At 38.5% G+C, this 18,997-nt stretch overlaps 1 protein-coding gene across 3 annotated transcripts in view; it reads right to left on the reverse strand.

Annotated features, from left to right (window-relative positions):
- Positions 1-18,997, reverse strand: part of MACROD2 (mono-ADP ribosylhydrolase 2) — an 858,369-nt gene that overhangs the window by 456,258 nt on the left and 383,114 nt on the right. The window lies entirely within an intron of this gene.

An 18,997-nucleotide genomic window follows, 5' to 3' on the forward strand; every position in this document is an offset into this window, starting at 1 on the left:
AAAGAGAAAATCTGTATAGGCCTCTGAGGTCCTTGAACTTCAGATTATTTTGTTTTATTCACTTTTATTGGACTGAAATTTTAAAGTAGACTGACAGCAATTCAGACTGCAGAGCACAATCTGTGTTACGTGAGTCAGGAAGTCATGCAGGGTATTTTTTATAGAAGCAGGGTAGACCTGAATTTTGGCACCTTTGGGTTGGCTGGCAGGCTTTAAGGGAACAGTGGCACACTTTAACCCCTGGATTCTGGCTTACACTGGATGCTTACACAGCCCACCCGTGTAGCCAACGTTTAATTTTGCATATTTCAGCTGATAACACACTTTGCTGTATAAAGAAGCCAACTGTATTAGGATTTCCAGCTATCTGTCACAAGACATGTAGGTCACAGAAACTCAGTGTCAGATAAAAGGAGCTAAACCTGATCTCTCTTTTGTCTCACAGATTACAAGCTATCCCAGAGTCTAAAAGAAGATGTGTAAATCCTGATTATTCAGGACTGCCAGGAGTATCGGTTTCTTACACAAAGAAACACCTGGCACAAAATAAACCTGAATAAGTCTGATGTGAATATTTTTTTAGAGGACTTCCTGAGCAATGTCTTCCCCATCTGTTCTTCCAGAGCGATGGGAAGCTTTGAATCATACTTAAACTATTATTTAATTAAGATGATAGACTAAAATAATTGCTTCTCTCCAAATTGCACATGGCTTAAAACCTGATCTTTTACTCACAGACAAGGTCCCCTTGATGGTGATTCAGACATGCACCAAACAAATTCTCCTGCCATATAGAGGCACACCTAGAATTAATACAGAAGTTCAAGCTTGTGCAAAATGTGGCTGCTCAGAAACACTCAGTAGCCTTTCTGCAGCTAGAAGGGATCAATTTGTTTCACGTTCCCTCATGGATATTATCTAATGCTCCCAGTAGATTCCAGCCCAGGTTTATTCAAGCTGAAAGTCTCAATCCCAGTCTCCAGGGCTGTCCCACAGAACAAGTCCTACCTTTGTCACTCAAGGGCTGCATTTCCTGGGGGCTCAGCAGCCTGTGAAGCCCTTTGGTGGCTGCACGTACCATTCTTGTTTGGAAGGCTTCATCAAAGGTATTTTTTGAGTCTGAACCCCTTTGCAGATTCCCCTGCCAAAAGCACACTTTCACAATATGTGGCACAAAATTACTATTCTCCAAGCTTGGATTTCCTTACCTAGGGAACAGACCAAACTCAAATAGGAACTGAGAGAACATAATTTCCTTAAGTAACATTTATATAGTGTTTTGCAAGAATACAATTGCAGTATTCTAAGTCAGATGAGAATAATCAACCTATTTCTGTATTTAGCTCACAGAAAAGGTTTTTAACTTCTCTAGGTCTATTTCACCTGTCTGGACACAGAAATCTAAATGACCTTGACATAAAAAGAGAATTTTCAACTAAACATAATTTACTGAACAATAAAAGCTGCTAAATTCAAAGGGAACATCAACCACACAATTGGTTTAAATACACTATGCAATTTCCCTTCCTAAATTTTGGCTTGAATACCATTTGACATATTTCCAGCAAAAGGCAACAAAATTAATTCTCTACTTGTGCCCTGCACAAGCTACGTGATTTACTCAGAGGGAATAGAAGTTTTCTCAACATGTTTGATAATGGACCACTTCCATCAATCACCATGGCATTTTCCTCCTGTGTCTTCCTGTGAAGTCTCTGAATGATCCTACTTCCTCTCCATCCAAAAGGCAACACGAGTTTTGTTTAACCTCCCTAACCATAAAACACAGCTCTTCTGTTAATCTGTCATCTACTAATCAAGACTCCATCCGGAAGGGCCCTGAATATCCATTAGCAGCTGGAATGCTGCAGTGAAATCCTGGTTCTTAGCAGCAAAATAACAGGTTTTGTAACTATTAGTGGTCGAGGATAATTCTTCTTCCACACATGCAGGTGCTTGTGTGAGTAATTTGTAACAGTTGTAGTGTAAAATACAGCATAAATCCCAGAAGTGCTAATGTAGAACCATCTTATCCATTGCTCCAAGAGTGAAAAATTCTAAAATGCAATCTCTAATAAAGCCAAGAGTTTTCAAGGAGTATAAAGGGTATTTATAACAATGTCTCTGACATACCAATTCAAAATATGGTACATTCTAGTTATGGACACGATGAAAATACTGCTTTGAAAATGAAAACCAGCTTGTTTTGTGATGGTTAGAGATAAAACAGTGGAGGAAGCATGCTGCTGTGCCTACATAAAATGACAGATAAACATTAGGATGACAAATTACAGTTCAGCAGGTAAACAAGATTTATCCATATTTTTTAGATGAAAGTGCTGCTTCTTAAGTTGGCTCAGCAACTACTATTATTTTTCAAAATCTCCATGTATTTCAGTGGTTTCTGAAAGATGGCACAGACTAATACATCTTATATAACCCTTATTACCTGCATCTTATTCATAAGTTACTAATTTTGCTCTATCCTGACATACATCATGCATATCAGGGACCACTTTTGCTCAATTCATATTTTCCTAATTTTTTCATTTGTCAAGTGAATCCAGAACTTCTCTGCTCTCAGTATTTTAGAGAGAAAATTAAATTTTGCACAGACAGCAATCTCAAATATGCTGTGCTTTCTACGTGTTTTAAAGTCATTTTTTGACAGCATACTTTTTCAAATCTGTTTCACAGAGTTATCCTAACAGTTTGTGCTACTTCACACTGGAGAAGCAGTTGGGAACAGTTATTTTACTACCCTACATAAATGACCATTAAATGATGTCATATACTACAATGACATGAATAAATTAAATGTTCTTTCATTTACAAAATGTAAAAAATCCACCCAACCCTTTCCCTCCCCTCCTTCTTCCAAATGCTTTTAATTTCATCAGCAGGGAGCAGGCTGAAGTACAGAGCATAAATAAAGAGCATGTAGCGACTACATTTCAGGAATTTTACCAATACCAAAGATTTATGGCTGTCACTTTATGCTGAAATTCCCCAACATCAAAGAGTGGTGTTAAAGCATGAGTGACAACCAAGGCTGCCAACAGCTGTATGGATAAAATATGCTTGTTTTAACACCTTCCCTCTTGATGTGAAGAAGGTCAAGGGATGTTGCTTTCATGCTATGGTGTTCTGGGTGAGTGTAAGTTCATCAGTAAAGCTTCAGAAATGGAGTTTCTGAATAGTCACTGTTAACTGTGCAGAAAGGGGCGGTGGGGAGAAAAAATAAAATCTGAGCTTCCCTTCATTGGCACTGTGAAGATTAAATATTGGGAAAAGCTGCTGTCAGAGTTTCCTGCTCATTGGGATTCCACATATCAAAACCAGGAGCTTTCTGGAACTCTGGAAACTTGCCCCCAAATTCACAGACAAGCACACAGTATCGTAGATGAAAGACTGCTGACTGCTGTGCAGTTAAACCCTCTAATTTACTTAGCATATTCTCTTTCTGAGATCTCCTTGCAGCTGTTCATTGCAAATGATCCAAGGCAACATTCCCGTGCTTGAGACAAGCATAGCAAATTTGAACTAAGGAAACACTTTTAGGAAGAGGTGAAAAGCATCTGAACTCAAGAGAAAAAGATTAACACCTCCTAGTTCTAAAGCATTCAAAAATGTATGCACTGATTTTGTAGTTTCTACAAAAGATAAAAGCTTCTGCATGAAACTTGAAATTAGTAAGATTAAAGAGTAAAGAATTTATGCATTTCTTTAAGGAGCAAGGGCAAATGTCAGCCAGGGAATTATTTTGTCCTTGTTGCATTTGCATTATACTGTTACACTGAGTTCAAGTTCACTTTGGGAAATAATATTAAACATAGGTGAGTGCCATTATGAAGTGGGTGAACAATTACTGAATCTAGTCTAGAGAAAGTGGAATAACAGCACTTTCCTAAAAAGGCCAAATTAAAGGAATATGTGAGTGGAGGGAATGGGGAAGTCATCTGGGAGCATACTCTTCTTTTTTTTGCAGTTCCTAGTCAAAGGCTTGGAGACATCCTGATCCCTGAGATCAGTCAAGATGCAGCCAGGTCAGTAACACCCCTCCAAAGCCCAGCTGGGACCAGGGAACTCACTGAGAGGATGGCAAGTCACCAGGGCAGCACTTGGTAACCTACAGTTGGTATCTGCAGACTTCCTTGACATGCAGTGGGCTGAAGGATTCTGTTTTCTGGCACTTTCTGACCTCTGCACATTCTGTTTGGATTGGTAAATTTTGGTAATCGTTTTGTTTCATTTTGCTTTTGTGAGCTGCAATGCAGAGACTCAAGAAGCAAAGTAACTAATAACTAAGATTTTAAAGCTGTCTTTGAGTTTTGCTCATTTCATCCTGCAAAATTTACCTTTCCTCAAAACCAGTTTGTGCCTTCTTGCTTCCAACTAATTCCTGTTAACAGGAATAAAACATGAAACGAACTACAATCTGTTTAGTCTGAAAACCTGCTTCAAGTAGCAGTTGATACTGATCATTTTATTTAAATATAATTCCTAGGAATCTCAAGAAGAAAGAGCTGTTATTTTCAATGGCACCTCACAAGATGTGTGTGCCACCACACGTGTATGCATGCTCTAGAGCCTTTGTGCGTGTCTCATGGTGAAGACTCACTGACATAAAGGCACTGATGCAATCAGCCATGCAGCTCTTTGTACAGCATTTCTTTCTGCTCTTTTCCAGTCTCCCACTGTTATTCCAACCTGCCAGGCTGTCAGGGAAGTAGTGTCAGTTGAAGCTCTTATGCTGTAACTAGCTGTGGTATGTATCCATGTGCTCTCAAATTTCCTTTGGTGTAAGTTGGTACCAGCTCAGTCTTCTGGCAAGTGTTACTGGGATAACCCCCAGCTTCCCCAGTCCTTCACAACATCTCTCAGAAAATCAACAACCTGATATCTTAAATCTAATAGTTTCTGATAGCTCCTTCCTTCTGGGGACCCTGGGTGCCAGTGACCAAGGCTGGATGATGCATGTGCCATACAGCTTTGTAAAGAGGTCCTCTGAACCTCTACTTTGGCCATACCAAGAGATAGAAGGGTCTAAAAAAAATTAATTAAACAAACACCCCTCCATCCCAAAGCCTCACTTTCTTCACTCCTGAATGGCTTTGGAAATTAGCAGAACCTTCTAAGTGTGATGTCCTTTGGCACACTGTTTTCTGTCTAGGCAACAATGTCCTCTGTCCTCCAACCATGTTACTTCAGCTCCCCAAATACTTCAGAACTATTTTGATACTACCACTAATCCTGATTGCTTTGCTCCCTTTTTTATTGAATTCCCTTTCTTCTCAAGATTCCCACCTCTGCAGGGGAAGAGGACACAGGAATCTCAGCCCATGGGTTATTTTGTTCTAAGTGAATTATTACGATCAATTGAGAAGACACCTGTGAGCAGTAAACAGCTCAGAGGCTGACAGCTCGGACCTGCTCTCTGAACCAGCAGCTACCACAAAACTCAATTTAAAAGCAGTCACTCAGCCAAAATTAATTATATACAAGGCCAGGAGCAAAGAGCAGAATGATCTACTGGGATCTCCTGAAAGCAACCTGGCTGAACTGAAAAGCAACACTGGTAAATTTTCCCCTGCCCTTGCCCTTTCCTTCTGACCACGCCATAATTGCCAATGATGCAGTGCAATTAAACACTAAGCACCTGATCAGTGCCACTGTAAAGCACTAAGGGAGAGGGAAAACACAGGCTCATAACACTTGCCCACAAACCTTACTCTCTCTGTGTAAAGGAATCCTGTAACAAAAGAATTCCAACCTTTTCAACACCGTTTTCAAAAAACATCCATGAAGAACAAAGGTGTCCTCAGAAATGCCAAAGGAAAAAGTATGATAATTGATTGCCCTCAGAGTTTTATGATACTCTGCCATTGGTCCTAAACAAGGTACTGTTCCAATGTGCACAAAGCTAGCACTGTAGGGCAGCTCCCCACTCAGCAGATGTCCTAAGATACACAAGACTTATTTTCGTGTTGTTTTTCAGACCCAACATTTAAAAATAATTTTCTCAAATCTCACAAATCCCATAGAGATATCAGGCCCTTATGCAGTGAAGCCAGCTGCCTATTGCAAACATGACTCACAATGTGCAGTAAACCCCTGCTCTCTTAGAAAATTCACAAAAAGGAAGAAAAGGATGTAGAGCTCCCACCACGATAATGCACAGCCTGTTTGCTTTGTGCCTGCCAGGTATTCTCATTTTCCAGTGAGAAGTCATTGGAAAAAGTTCTGTTTCACCTCTTGCACAGCCCTGTGCAAACTGTAGGCACACATCTAGAACTATCTCATTATTGGCACTAATTTATTGACAGCAGATAGCTCACTGCAGATGTCAAATCTCAGTCCATCACTTGATCTGGGGGAAAATATTTAGAGAGAGACCTATCACTCTCCAACCAGTAAAAGCAGCTGCAACAGCTGCCAAAGAGAGGTACTTCTGGTGATCCATAAATGTCTTGTTTTGTTACGTTTTCCTGTGCTAACTGCTCTTTCGCCTGGCAGATCATCTTTACTTTCCCCTCATTTAATTCCATTTCATTGTGTATTTATGTCTCCCTTTTCAGTATCACATTTCCTTCCCACTTTCTCGCATCTTCAAAATCAATTTTTCTTCTCCCTTTCCTCTCTCTCTCTCCTATAGTCTAACTGGAACTAGTCTGATATTTGCTGACATCAATGCTGTGGATTTTAACTTAAACTCCTACCAATATCACTCACCCCTGGCTATTACAAAAGAACTACAAGAGAACACAAACCCATCTCCATATGTTACTCTACATGGGTAATAATAGCTCTTTTCTAGGCATTACCAAAATAAACAGCATTAACAACAATTAGATCTGCTTGATTCAAATCCTCCAATGTATGGTTACACCACAGAGTTGCTTTAATGATGCATGCAGAAGAGCATGTAAAATTTCATTACTTTTACTGATTTAAAACCTCACACTTTTTAAAATGCCATTGAGGGAAAATGCCTTTGAGGAAAAATCCCACAAACTCATTCTGAGGCTAAATATTGCAGTTAAAAGTAAACCAGGCTTAAAATAAAAAGTTGGCATTTTAAAGGCCTGTAAATAGGATTAGATCTACCAAGGCTGTATAAACATTAATAAGTGGAGCTCCATTCAGAACTAATGTATCAGTGAGTCACGTGTGGACCCGCATGAACTCTTTTTAATTTGCAACCAGAAGGTCTGGAGGTTGAAAGAGGTAAAACAACGCAGCAGAAAGGTTCACCAAGACATAGATTAGGATCTGACACTTTCAAATGTCTGTTTCTGTTGGCTGCAGCTCTGTCTGATCGCTGCTGAGCTTGAGTGCTCGCCCACTTTACATCTTTAGCACTCTCAAGATATAAAAAAAAGGAATTCTTTATGCAAGCTGGTTCTCAACCTGGCACATCCTAAGCAGCAGGTTTCTGGGCTTGGATATTTCTCCCTCCCAACCCACTCCCAACCCCTGCCAGTGCTGAAAAGTGACATAACAGTAGTGAATTAAATGATAGCCTTGTCCAACTGTTGCTATGTTTCAGAACTAGAGACTATTTCTTTCTACTAGAGAATGTTTTCTGCAATTCCCCACTGATGCTCTCTGGACTGTTATCCTGCTGTATTCCACTTGCATGAGGAGCTCTTGCTTCTCTGTGTGAGCCACTGGCACCACAGGTCACTGGGTGCTGGGAAGAAAGCCGCTCCTGGTGGAGAGCTTTGTCTTTCCTGTCTTGCTGAAGGACATCGCAGAGTGGATGCATTTGAGAGACAGCTCTCACCCCTCGGCACAACAAAAACAAACAGAGATAAAAATCAAGAACAAAAAGAAGTTTCTTTTGTATCCTGGGTTTGTTTGTCTGGGACTTTGGCTTTACTCATGGCAACCAATGAGAAAACCTGCAGTAAAGATCAAAATCCCATTTGTGGTTTCAGTAAGGATTCATCCTTCGGAAAAAAGAGCAAAAGTTTAGGAGTTAAAAATTTAGTGAAAGTTTAGAAAAGGAAAGTCTAAGTGTAGCCTGAAATGGGATGTGAAAAATGTGAAAAATGACAAAGGGATGGTAGCAATACACCATCAAATCCTTTGCCAAAGTAAATGAAAAAGTCACCCAGGCAGATAACATCTGGATATGTGCAACCCCAATTTAGTCAAAATCCTAATGTAAACAAGTCCACTGATAGCAGAAGGGTAGTTAAACATTCCTCTGCCTTTAGATAATCAAAACCATCTTCCCTTCCTAAAAAAATAACAAAGCTTTCAATTATCAAACTCTAAGGAAGAAACTGACAGCTATTGGAAGGATTCCATTAAAATTTCTTTTTTTTTTCTTTGCAAACATCTCTGAAAACAATTTTTTGTTTGTAAAGAAACTACAAGAGCTCTCAAATGACTTAATACTTGTAAATAATGGTACTATATGGTGCACTGATTATATATAATATAAACACACGTATCTGATCTGGTTTATTATAGTGATGCAAGTCTACCCATTCTGCTAACTTTATAATGATATTATTAGTTTCAGTGATATCAATATTGAAATAAAAATGGTAAGAAAATGTAGTTTCAACTCTGTAATGTGGAGTTTCTGTAACACATGCATCTCCTCTTCAAGAATCATAGGACAAAATGGTAATAGTCACTCTAGGAATGGTAACAGTGCAGCAAGGGAATTCAGTCTCTAACAGATTTTATATGAAAGGATATAAAGGATTTTATATAAAGGATATATCCTGTGAAGGATCAGTGCATACATATCTTATTACACCAACCTAATGATATATTGCAACAGTCATTCAGTCAACCCCTCTGTCTTAATGTCTTAATGTCAATAACTCTAATGCAACTTACTGCATTAATATATTATCACTGATAATGAAGTTTTGTCGGTAATCTGAAACATCTGCAACAAGTACCATCAAAGCCATTGAATACAGAATAGCATTAACAAAATACTTTTTTTTTTTTTTTCCAGGGCTAACAACTCAATATAATTCTGGGGTAAATGTCACATCAGAAATAATTGTAATCGTGTATGAATCACCTTTCATGCCTTTTGCATATGAAATGGAATAATCTATATATTTCAGCAGAATCCAAGCAACTTTTATGTAGCAAAGCTGACACCGACACAGCAGGTCAAAATCAAAGGCTGAGGAATCCTAACAAGGTTAGGAAGCACCAAGGAGTTACAAGAAAATAATTCCACTAAGTTCCATTGCAAATGATCACAATTAAATCATCCATGTGTGCACCAGCAAATCCTAATGGAAACTAATTAAATAATAAATTCTAAAAATTATAAAATTCTGTTCTCCTGTAGCTAACAAAGCTAAAAAGCTCATTTTAAAAAATAGGTCAAGTCTCTCATCTCCATGCAACAGTGACAGAAGTATTAAACTGGCTGATTTAAAAAGAAAGGGATTATCAGAACCCTTATTTGCACATAGTTATGCAGAAAAAATCACCTCAAATGAAATCCAACAGAACCATATTATACTGAAAACACAGGTAAACCTGATAAACAACACAGACAATGTGAAAATAGGCTATGAAGTTTATTTAAAAAAAAAAAAAAAATCAAGGGGGAAACTCAATATTAAAAAAATATAACATACAGAAGTGAAAAGCTTGCTCATAACTGTCTGCTTTATATGAAAATGAGAATGATGGTGCATGTGATGTTCATTGATAAATTAATTTTAAGATGTACCTCATCCTGACTGAGAAATCAACTGAGCTCAGCTCTCATGTAGTGCAGAAGGTAAAACAAATATGAACTAGTTTCCGGATAAGGGCTGGAGATGGGATTTCAAAATACGGAACCCCTGAAACAATTTGCACAGTAAAAATCACATTCCAGTGCCATTTAATAATGAAGGAATCTGGAAGAGATTATCTGACTTTTCTTGAACACACCATACCCAAATATATGGACAACATTTTCATAAGTGCAAAGATAGAGGGATTTAACTTTCAAGATAGTCACCAAGACAGCCCCAAAATTAATCATTTTGAAGGTGTTACTCTATTGCTTTGCAGGTAGTTTACACCCAGCCAGGACATTCTGTGTAACTGTATCACACATGAGGATGTTAACAGCGCTGCATTACACGTGAATGACAACATGCCATCAATCTTTGTGCTTAGATCCCATTTTATTCTCTTATTTCATATGTTGGGACACTTAAATATTCTCATCCTAACAAACAGATACCCAGAAAAAGAACTCAAAATGTATGTTCCAATCCTTCATACTCCCGCTACATTTTGGCAAGGAATGACTCATCACCTGCCATATATTGTGGCTGTACTGTGATCTTCCTTCTATTGAAGAAAATAAAATCAATTATTATGAATTTGAATGTATGAATAAAATAAAATTCGTAATTGATTGTTCATGGTAATACTGACTATTATAAAAGGAACTACTTATTTCTGCTGGAATGTAAGTTTCTGAGTAGAAAACCTGAAACAGAAAACAGCAGCTCAGAAGTAGCTCATTAGCAGACCTATTGATCTCCTAGATCCAGGTTTTGAGAAAGAGAACATGTGCAGAATCCATGCTTTTTTCAAATATTACAACTCAGATCTTTAAATTGCACTGATGAGTGTATTCATCCTTAGTTCCCTGTCAATACAAAGATGTGCTGGGGCTGTTAAACTCTGCATCCCGCCCTAGTCCAGCCAGCCAAAAAGGACTTTCATTCAAGTGGCACTCACACAATAACACTGTCCTGTGCCCCTCCAGGGGCTCCAACTTTTCAGAATGCTCGGTGTCCTCTTTTGAATGTACATTGTGAAAAAAATACTTCCTAACTTCACCCAAGCTAAATGCTTCCAGCTTAGAGACTGAACACTCCAGAAGGGGAAGTTCAGTTGTCACCAGTGGGTACTCTTCCCCTCCCTCCCCAAAATTTTTCAGGAAAAAAAAAACAAACAAAATTTATGTACCACAGAGCTCATTAATATCTTTATGATAGTCTCCACTAGTTGCAGAATTCCATTTCAGAAATAATATATCTGCAAAGTACTCATACTGTGCTAAACTTAAATCCCCATAGCCATGCTGAAGGTAATCACAGGTACATCTGTTTCTGCCGTATTTAAATTCATAGCCTAATTCAATTGCAAATAATTAGCTATTTATCACCATGAAGCTCACATTACAAAATCAGAAAGGGTCAATATGATTCTAACTATTTAACAAAAGACAGAGGCCTTAAAAGGAGGAAAGGGGAGAAAAGCAAAATAAACCCTAGTAATGAATCCTGCAGTAAATCAAATACAATCAGTTCTGCTTGCCCATCATACCCCTGGACAACGCAATTCCTTTGTTTTTCTTTACAGACTTACAGACTCCGTTGCCATACATATCATTTAAGCCCATCTTTCACTTTTATAGCCTGAAGAGGAGAATTATTTAGTCAAAATAACATGAGTACACAGCTCTTGTAATATTGCTGTGACCTCCGTTTCTAACACCTACGCTGGAGCATTACTATAAGTCACAAAGTTTTTTCACTTCCAAGGACATCTTAATTATCCCACCCATGACATGACTGTTTTTGGAAGATAAAGTCTGTAATTAACTTGTTGCCAAACAATATGTTTACTGTCCCTGAAGGTCAGTTCTAGTATAAAGACATAAGGACACTTCAAGTTGGGAGAGGAGCATTGTAACCACCATCAAACATTAACAGAGTGGTCATCCATTATCTACAGTAGCAGCAAGGCAGAGTAGGAAAATACTCTAAGCACCGTAAAATGACTGTGCTAAAATAAATATCTACTGCAACACTTAAGTACAACTAGAGATATGGTGCTTGACCCAGTGTAACCAGACTTGTTAGAAATTCCACTTAATCTCAGTAGTCAGTCAGTAGTAGGAGAATTTGCTCAAGACAGCCAAACAATTGCTCCTGTACTATGGAAATCTGACTTTGCTGATTGCCCTTATTGGGAGAATTTAGGTTTTGAAACTGTTTTAAAAGATTATACCAAAGCAACTGTAAGAGCTGTTTGCCTTGTTTGGTTCTGAATTTAAACTAGAAATTTGCATGCCCTGGTTTGAGATAGAAATCCATGATCTGAAAAGGACAGGGTGAGGATGTATGAGTATAGGTGTAACAAGGGGTTTCATTATTCTTGCACAAATCCATGGAGGGCAGCTTAGAAGTCCTGGTACAATTCCTACACCAATGTAACCCCCTGTTCCAGGGAAATGAGAAAGTAACCATCTTTGATTAAAGATTTCCTAAAATACCTCAATTAGTTGTGTACATGAGCTAAAAGAGGTACAAACAGGAAAAAATAAAAGACAAACACTGGAATAAAATTAAGGAAAATTATAATAAAGAAATATACGTAAAGCACTTCTATGCTGTTGTGCCCAGTCTCTGACTCACATCATCATCGTCATTATTCTGTATTTTAACAGGAAACCTAACAGACACTTGGCCCTTCCTTTGCTTTACGCTCTGCTTACAGTCAGAGACAGATGGAAGGAATGGAAGGAAAGGAAAAGCAGCTAAGAAAATCACGGAGGAATAAAATCATCTTTGCCCAACCAGACCCACTCTTTCATCCCACGCTCACAGCATGCTCTCCTTCATGTAGAGGAATAGGTAACAACTGAGAACTTGTGTTTTCCTCAAAGTATTGGACAATATGGGAACAACTTGTGAAGAAATGGCATATGGAAGAACCTAAACATGCCAAACAGACAAGAGTGAAAAAAGTAAACAGGAAAAAGAAATTTGGATGAGAAAACAGGAAAGATGAAAACGTTGTCTATTCAGATAAAGGAAGGAAGGATTCAGCTATAGAAAGGAAAATATTATCAATTTAGATGGGGAAAGAAACAAGAAATAAGGCATGCCAGAATCAATGAATGTAAGACCTGGAGGAGGAAGGACAGTCTGGAGACATTCATATTCAGGTGTGACCATTAACACTGCACTGAACTAGTAAACAAAGTTCTTTAGGCATATAGCAGACCACTAAAGAAGATACTTTGAATTTGTATCTTTGATGCAAAACTAGTTGATTCAAGTCTGCTTTGTTTGCAAAACTCCCATATGTCAGCACTTAAGATACTGGAACAGCTTGTCTGTGCTGAAACATGGACTATTTGCTGGTTTTCCATTGAGAATAGATTGGATTTCAAATTCCCCCACTTAGTTACCAGAAGCCTTTCCATCACCTGGAAACACTTTTCAATCCATCTTGCCAACTTTTGACCTATGCTAGTTACTTTTGGAAGGTGAAACCCATCAGGATCAGGCATGGATAAGCAATTCTCTACTGAGAGCATGTCAAATAGACATGCAGCCTCCCCTGAGCCAGAATGCAGCAAATGTGCATTTCTCGAAAAGGGGCACTTAGAGCTGTTCATATGGAAGCAAATAACAAGAACTTATGTCAGTTTGCACTTCTCCTGTAGCTCAGTGTAGGCACCACACATGCTATTCATTTTCTGAAACAATATTGGAGAGTGCTGCTTATGTGCTGCCTATAGACCATCTAATTAAAGAGCACAGCATATCAAAGCAATTGAAAAAAACTCGTTTGTTTCTGCAGCACAAAATGAAGAGTCTGACTGCTTAGGCAAAATAACTGACATATTGTTACACTACATATTTTCCTGAATGTGATGGTATAGCAAGCTATTATATGGTAAGAGAAGGCTTCAGATAATCTCAGCCCAGGAACTTTCCATCTTCTTCCTTCACTATTGCCAGTGGTGTCCCAGAAGTGTCAGGCAGCTGCAAGTTGAGTTTTTACTGAGCTCCCACCTTTGTATGTGAAATGGAAGAGCTGTCTCTATGGTGGATGGCTGGAAGCTCATGGTACCTGATGCCATAGCAGTATTCCTCTACAACACTGCAGATGGAAGTATACCCAAGCCCTTCCTTGTGTTCTTCCCATCATTACCCTTCAACATCCATCCATATTTTTTTTTATTATTTATTTTTTAAACAAGTCACCAAAAGTCCACCTCTGATGTCTTTAATTTCCCAGATTTCCTGACTTACTTGTTGCTTGCAGGAAGGAAAGCTTCCTGCAGGCTGGTTGCACCCAGCAGAGAATACAGATGCCTTGTTGCAGCAGGAGGGAGAAAACCAGGGCTGAAGTCATTGTCCCCTTCACCACCACCCCTCTCCATCCTCTGTGTAAACTTTCTGACAGCATTCCCCTCTTATCTTCTTCAACAGTGTCAAGCAAAATGAAAAGGTTAGACTTGAAGGCTTTTATGTGGCCTTCAGATTAGACAACCCATTAAAAAAAAAAAAAACAAAAAGCCCTACATACAGCAAAATATTTTTAAAATCACAGAAACACAAAGGTTCAAGGACTAAATTTGCTACCTTAGCTGAATTACATGTGCTTTAATACTCCTCCACAAAGAAATAGTTCATATCATGCTTCCCAAAGTGACTATGGAAGCCAACCACAGGACCAAAATTTTGCTCCACAGTATCCAACAATGTACTGCAGATGCAAATCCCCACACTTTGGAATACCATGCTCCTTTTCATTGCTCTTTGTACAAAAAGGGATGCTAAAATGAAAGATGTAAGATCTGAGCTTCAGTCTGGTCAGGGCTTCCCCTTGTATTTTTTGTATTTAGCATCTCCCTGTTCAATTGTCTTTCCCTCTTTCACATACCCACATTTCCTTTTCTTGCTCTGGTGGAGGCTCTTTGGACAATTACACAGTGACAAGTGCAGACAGTGCTGTGAAACCCTCTAAAAAGCTTAGTGTGAATCAGACTCACTGGGGTCATGGGCTACCACTCAACTTCACTCACAGCAAGAGCCACAGGTGGAGTTTCCAATGATAAAAAATAGAATGTTACTAAATATTCAGGCTTCAGTGCTATGTGCCAGGGCATGTCCACTGCGTGATAGATTGCCCTGCACACAGACCAGCAGTGGTTTGTTACCCCAGGTTTAAGCCAGCTGAATGAAGTAACTCTTAGAGTAGTTCTTAAGTCTTTGCACAATATCAGCTTTTAGGCTTTCAGTCTTTTAAAGACAATTCAGAGATTTGGGGTAAAAATGTATGTGCCTTAGTTTTGCATCAATGCCATACATGATCAAAACAACTCGTTATCTAAGATTAATCTGTCTAGAAAATAAATGTCAGTACTGTCAGGAAAGGGAAAAGTTTATGATTAAACTCCAGCTTTATCATCTCTCATAATCACTTGAAGACAGCAAAGATTCAGCCCTTGATTTTTCATCCACCTCTTTGAAATAGTATTGCAGAGAAGCCACACAAAAGAACACTTCTGTAGAAACACATACCTTTACAGTCAATGTCGTTATGTAAAAACCATTTTGCAATTAGTTTAGTTTTAGGGTAGAAAAGTCATTCAACAGAATATGACACAGGATGACTGGACTAAGCACAGGAAGCAATTTTGTTTAAACACATGTAGACATCAAGCCAGTGATCTGCAAAAGCTCAATGGAAAGCCAATGTGCACTTCTCTGTTGTCCTAATGGACTGCTTTAAACATGAAAGAAATTAATGCATTTCTTCTGCATGAAATCTCCCCTTGAAGAGGAACAAGGAAACCACCCAGTTTTCCAGCATGTACAGAGTAATTAAGCAACTCAAATTATGACCCCCCCCCCAACAAAACCTCCCCCCATCAGTCCTATCCATCAGTGAAGATCCCTGAGGGAAGCCCAACCTGAGAGTCATTGTGGGATGCCTGATCTACATTATATTCACATTCCATTGTTCAAGCCATAGCACAGATAAAATAATAAACCTGTTAGGACACAGTGCAGAGACCACATTCCTGTCTCATGAGTGAAGCTCTCAAATGAGGAAAAAGCTGTTACACTATTGCAATCTAAGTTAAGAATACCAACAATAAAATACTGAACCTTTGAGTATTTTGAACATGGAATTAAGAAATTTATTCAAAGTATCACATAACAGCACTAAAAGTAACAGGCACAGACGCTTTACTTTTTCCATGTACAAATGAGTTTTACATGTCGATAGCTAGTGTCTTGCCATGTCATGACTGCAGAATGACAGCAGATACTTATCCACTCAGCCTTAATTAATTTACTCCCAAATGAATACTGCATTTAGAAGGAAATGTAATTTTATCCTGGAAAACCACTTCACACAAATGGGACAAACTGTTACCTCATCTGATTTGTATCTATTTTCTAATCACACTGAGACTTACTATAAAAGAATTCAAGATTATTCTAAAAATATGCAGCTGCTATTGCACATAAATATTCCATCTTTCTCTCTGGATAAAATCTTTCTGAGGGAAATAGCAAACTTGCTTAAGGCTTGTTTTTCTTACATCCAACATGGACATGCCTAAAACATTCATATCACTTTTCCATCAAACTTTACATCACCTATGTGGAAATATCTACAAGCTCAACAATGTTCTGCTGTTTGTGTTCTGCTATTTTGGTTTTAAATAACATAAATTTTAATTTGGTTTTAAATAACATAATTTTAATTATGTTACTTCGCATGGCAGAATGAAGTTTGACATTAGTATTGAATCTCATAAATCATCACTTTAAGAAAATGCATTCCCTTGAGGAGAAGTAATACAGATCATATGGGAGTCCTTGTTTTAGCTTCAAACCTTGTTAAACAATCTTAACTGTTTTCAGAAAGTCATTGGTAGGACTGTGCCTTCTGAGGCACATAAGGAGCAAGTTATATGTTAGCCCTCTTTGTAATTTTTTTTCTATTTGTGGTGGAAGTTTTAAAAAATAACATTAGGAGTCAAAAATAAAAAAATAAATTAAATGTGAATTCAACATTAATTCACCAGTGCTGACTCTGGAAGAAAGGGATGATAATATGGTGCCTCAGGTGCTAGAGATGTAGAGTCCCTAACATTTCCTTCTCCTTTTTCATTTTTCTTCATCATTTCAAAACATTTTACTAAGGAAATGGCTGAGTATATAATAAAAAAACCAGTGTACCACACATCAACATGAAAAAACAGTTTTACAATGATATTCAGTGCTTCAAGATGTCAGAAGCTTACACAGACTTCACAAATAACGACGCTAATCATGTTGCAATAAATTCCACTAGAACTATCTTCTTAGAATGATAATTGTTGTTTTTTTAATGGTGAAATCATCATCCCATAGTATCACTCTCTAAAGGGAGCCAATCAATCTGGTCTGTTCATTTACAAATGAAAGTCAAGTTTTAAGTTGGGGCAGCAGAAATTTTGCACTTGCACGGCACAGCTTCCACAGTAGTGTGAGCTTAGGCTTTGAATCCGACAGGGATGCACACAGACAGGGATTGACACCAAACACCGTGATGGCTGCAGACAAACTGTTGTCATTTGCAAAGGCTCAGATATTTCCCAGTTTCTTCTTAAGAGAGCTGCAAAAACGAGGAGGTGGAAGGCTGCAATTCTTTAAAAGGAGGAGGTGGCAGTGCACAATTCTTTAAGGAAATCTGTCCACCTCTTTGTGTTGCTCTTGCCAATTCTTTCAGTTTGTGCATTAAGGATGTGTGAGCTCCTCTCTCAGGATGGCCCCAGTCAGCTGAGGAGTGGCAACAGCAGTGGATGCTCCATCAGGTTTGGAAATTAATTAACACCCTGTGCTCCCTTTTCCATGTTTTCAGTCTATTGATAAAGGGAAGACTTGGCTATTGCCAACCACTCTACTTTTTCCCCAGTGCACTATGAAAAGGACTTGTGCATGTTAAAAATCTGCACAGCAAAATGCAGATCACTGTGTTTCTCCAAAGGCTGTCTCTGGAATGCACAGTTCATTAGTGCTCATGGCCTCAACAACCAGACCATGTGGGTTTAAGGCACAGAACCACTCAGAAGGGAGCGGGCAAAAAGGCAATTTTTGCCACTACTTTTTGGCTAAAAATGAGAAATCTGAGATCCTATTGCTATAGACACACACAAATCCTTCTCTGCTCTGTTGTAGGAGATGCTCTCTGAAAGAACCAGCATGTCTGTGCTGACCCAGGGGTAATGAAGCCACTTTTTGAACGCTGGCCCGTGTCACAGGTTTAAGTAGCCTTTGGGGTCCTGAGCTGGCCTTACCTCACCTGGTTGCATATAACACACACTAAATTAATTTTCTCAGAGAGAGAAAAGAGAGAATCAATATTTACTCCAGGATCAAAATGCTTTTCGTTTAAAGAACTCAGCAGTCTAGAAAAACGAGGAGCAATCATTTTGTTCCCATGACAAACAAAAGCTTCCTTGCCAGTAGACACTGGATATTGACAATAACCTGTGAGCATCATAGCATGCATAGTAATCAGATGGCCTTTTGCTGCAGTGGATTTCTGTCTTGTAGACTTCTAGGTTTGGATCTAAGCAGAAATATTAAATAATCAAAATATAGTATTTTCCATTAAATAGTAACGTTAAAATAATTACAATCAACAAACACGTCCACATCCCCTACATAAGCTTTATTCAATGTGTCCTAACTGAAATACTGTAGCTAAAAATAATGACTAGTAAATCACCCAGTGATTTAAAATGCAAGGAACGTGAAGTTTAGGGTTTTTTTCTGAAACTATTATTTTATTTTACTGCAATTAAGTTGGTAGTGCACCAAGCTACCACCAAAAATGTCACACCAAATTAACTTCCTTTTTATTAACCACAGCAGGTCAAATGATTTTAAAAAGTGAAGGTGTCTTGGTAATGAGACTTAACTCAAGGACACTAATTTACAATGACATGGGTTCCTCCATTCTGTATTACCTCACGTACTTAATAAAACATCCTTGAAGGGTCAAATTCTGATGCCATCTAAAAATGATTTTGATCACTCTCCGTCTGAATTAATTTTTTTCCTAGCAGAACACCCAGCTTTCACCCTGTCAGATCATCGTGGCCTTTAGTGGCCTGGCTGTGTTTCAGAAGATGTTGTGAGCCATGCCTGTGATCACCTGCGGCATTACATGGACCTCAGCGGTGACACAGGTGTGA

The sequence above is a fragment of the Poecile atricapillus genome, chromosome 3 (assembly GCF_030490865.1).
Source record: "Poecile atricapillus isolate bPoeAtr1 chromosome 3, bPoeAtr1.hap1, whole genome shotgun sequence".
Taxonomy (NCBI): domain Eukaryota; kingdom Metazoa; phylum Chordata; class Aves; order Passeriformes; family Paridae; genus Poecile; species Poecile atricapillus.